Source organism: Arachis hypogaea, chromosome 3, assembly GCF_003086295.3.
Source record: "Arachis hypogaea cultivar Tifrunner chromosome 3, arahy.Tifrunner.gnm2.J5K5, whole genome shotgun sequence".
Taxonomy (NCBI): domain Eukaryota; kingdom Viridiplantae; phylum Streptophyta; class Magnoliopsida; order Fabales; family Fabaceae; genus Arachis; species Arachis hypogaea.
The window spans coordinates 140,665,584-140,669,249 of record NC_092038.1 but is presented as its reverse complement, the minus strand read 5'-3'; the positions used below and the strand labels follow the sequence as shown (position 1 = coordinate 140,669,249).

General features: G+C 36.2%; 1 long non-coding RNA gene across 1 annotated transcript; it reads left to right on the top strand.

The window, feature by feature from the left end:
- The first annotated feature begins 1,753 nt into the window (after positions 1-1,753).
- On the top strand, positions 1,754-3,666 carry LOC140183909 (uncharacterized). The gene is made up of 3 exons (XR_011880461.1): positions 1,754-1,848; positions 1,993-2,326; positions 3,039-3,666. It is a non-coding gene; the product is annotated as an uncharacterized lncRNA (long non-coding RNA).

Here is a 3,666-nt window from a genome sequence, read left to right as displayed (position 1 = left end):
TATACATATGTTATTTTGTTCTATCCTATATAACGCATTTATGAGTCCTGTTAGTCAAGTGCATATCATTACTTGTCCATCACAACCTACAATTATAATTGTTCTTGCTCCTAAATGTAGGCAATGATCATGTGCCCAGAAAGAGCAAAAAGAAAAAGGGATTGATCATAAAGGACATGACAATGTGAGTTTGGAAGGCCAAACTAACTAAAAATGTTCAACACAAGTTGAGCCAAATTGCTTGAGACCTTAGTCTAAAGGACTATTATGGGATCAATCTTTACACTTGACAAAGTCTTGAAGGAGTAACATGTAAAAAAAAAAAAAAAGAAAGAGGTTGAAAGTAAAGCCAAAGGCTCTGAGTACCATTGACTAAGGATTCGAGTCAAATACTTGTAGTGCTTATGTATCAAGCATAAGTTTGAAAACAAAGTATTTAGAGTCACGACTGGGCTCAAGGTGCAAAGCACCCCCCCCCCAAAAGAAGAGAAAGCCAAAGGCTCCAAGCACCAATGACGGAGAATGTTAAAAGAACATGGTAAGCTCAAAGAACTCCCCAATCAAGTGCTTGTGGTATTTCTGTGTCAGACAAAACTTGAGACAAAATATTTAGAGTCACAGTTAAGCTTAAGGTGCAAAGCACCCAATGAAAATAAATTGTGGAACAAAAGTAAATAGGCTTGATTCAAGGTGATGATTCAAGGAAGGATTCTATAATCTAATCCGGATAGAGGTTTTGAAAGATTATAACTAATTGTGTTGAATTGTGCATAAGTGAAACGGCTAACCAAACTCATATGAATTGCAACCATTCACCCTTGTATTTTAAGGTTGAAAAATTTGATGGCTAAGTCATGATTCTTTGCTTGCTTGAAGACAAGCAAGAGCTTAAGTTTGGTGTTGTGATGCATGAGCATCTTAAGTACTTTTCATTGGCATTTCTTATAGAAAAGTTATGACTTTTGTTGGGTAATTATATGATTTTGAAGGTTATTCTATTAGTACTTTGATTTCCTTAGTTTCATGATTATTGTAGAAAAATATTAGGAAAATAGAAGCAAAAGTACAAGGAGAAACCAAGAATCAAGACTCTGAAAATCAGACCAATCATTGAACCGCTCTAGTCACTCTGATCCTAACTCACTAGTGTATATGGGCTTTGATGGATCCCAGTATGCCATGGCTTGAGGCTTGCTGCGAATTTTCTTTTTAAGCCCAACAATTTTGCACTTAAAATAGAAGCAATCTTGCAACCTTTCATATTTGAAACTCACCCATCTTGGGTTTGTTGCCCTTGTTAAACCAGAATTCGGTTTGAATAGGCTGGGTAATGTTGATGGCAGCTCCGAACCTTAGAAAATTTCTTTTTGAGGTTCCATATTTTATTGGATTTTTCACTTCTCCTACTATTCCGATCAACTCTTCGATGGTCTTTGCCGTTTCAGCCTTTAGGTGTTCAATAGGGATACCATGGACTTGCACCCAGAACTCCATTTGATTATGGCTCACATCCAAGATGAATTCTCCATAGAGCCATTATTGTAGGTTTAGCAAATTCCCTCTATTGCATTTCACGGATCATTATTGAAAAATCTCTTTCCCGTTCTGCTGTCCTTGAAGTTAATGAGAACCTTATTCCTTCCCACTTATGAGATAGAGACATCTATGAGATTACCCCACATGCCCAATATTGAATTTTTTATGATTTTGAACTTGAGCTCTTTTTTTTTTTTTTGTATTAAAACGGGGTTATGAAAACCCAAGAAACAAAGACCTAAATACAAATTAAACGGGATAAGGTAGCCCCTGTTTCATCGTCACTTATGATACTAACTAAATCTAAAGGAGGTAAATCTCAAAACACAAAATCATCATCTAAACTTAAACTCTTTTTTGCTAGGCAATCAGCACATCTATTGCCTTCTCTATATATTTGTACAAAACGTAAATTCCAATACTTTCTTTTTCACTCATTCACTTTTCTAATTACAGGATTTGGATGGGAGGCCAATTTCTTTCCTCCGTTGAGTCCCTGAATAACCGCCGCAACATCTACTTCCACTACCACTTTTCTGAAGCCCATCGTCCATGCAAGCTCTAATCCCTTAACCACTCCCCATAATTCTGCTGTGAACGCCGTCGCTTCTCCAATTCGATGCGAAAAACCAGCGATCCACTGTCCTTTATTATTCCTCAGAAGATCGCCACATCCACTTCTGCCTGGGTTTATCTGTGCAGCCCCGTCTGAGTTCAACTTCACCCATCCCTCTGGAGGCGGCTTCCAATTGATATGCTTCTCTATTCTCCTTTCTTGGCGGCCAACCTGGTAAGACCTCTCCATAGCTTCTTTAATTTTGTCACTTGTTTAATTATTTCTGTTTGTAGGTTGGGTGGTCTCTTGTAGTTTTGTTCGTGAATTTCTCTATTGCGCCAATACCATAGTCTCCAAGTAGTTAGAATAAAGATGGCCCTCCACTCAAAATTCTGATTATTACCTATCTGTTGCCTGAAATTGACTTTCATCCAGTTTTTCCAATTGAGATGGAAAAATCTTCAAGTTTCTGATGTTTTAATAAGTTTTATCCATATGGTAGAAACTTTAGGACAATCCCTTAAAACGTGCATAAGATCTTCTTGACCCCCCTTTTACATAATTGACATTTCCCATTTTCTCCAAATAATTTTGTCTTTCTATGATTTGTCATGACTCTATTATGCATAGTTGTCCAAACGAATACTTTTGCTCGCTGAGATCCCTTCCAACTCCATAACTCTGTCTAAATAGTTTTAATCTTTTCTGGCCAATTTGAGAGACTTTTGTATGTTGTGTTAACTGCAAAATCCCCATCAATTGAAAGCTTCCAACCCAACTTTTGTATGCTGTCTTGAGCTCTTTGTCTGTAATGATCTTGCCAATTAAGTTGAAGCATTTTGGTTTGAAGCCAGGACTGGAAGTTGTTCAGGTCTTTAGTTCCATTTTTTTTTTTTTTGGGCTGGAAGTTGCTCAGGTTTTACTCTAAACTAATCTTTGGATTCAGGATCGGCAACAACATTAAAACAGTGCACAATGGGCCCAGCCCGAACCTTTGACTTGAAGAGCAAATTGTTGATAAAGCATGGCAACAAGGGAAAAAAATAGTGGCCTTCTGACGTCAAGGTGATGTTTAATTTATCTAGTCATTGAAACATTTTTACAATATTGAGAGAATTATTATTATTATTATTAAAATAAAAAGTGCGAATCTAATTTCCACCGTAAAAGATCTGAAAAAGCAAAAGCTTAAGATATTGTCACGTATATTTTGGATTTTTCTTCACAGTTATGTCTTTTTTATGTTTTTCAATCTTACCATTTACCAACCATAGCAGAGAGTGCTCAACGTAACATAAAAGAAAAGAAAAGAAAAGAAATAAGAAGAAGCATCCATGATCCATGTGCTGAGATGTAAACACTAATCAATCACAGTAACGAAGAAAAGCTACGCAACAAGCACGCAAAGATTTGACAATGACACTACGACCACAACAACCAATTCTTTTGCTCAAATATCACTCACTATGCGCATCTTGTTAGAATGTTAGAACATATAGCATATATAATGAAATTAAGTTCTTTACATACATGTGTTTTATGTTTATATAAAAAATCAAAAGAAAATTATTTTC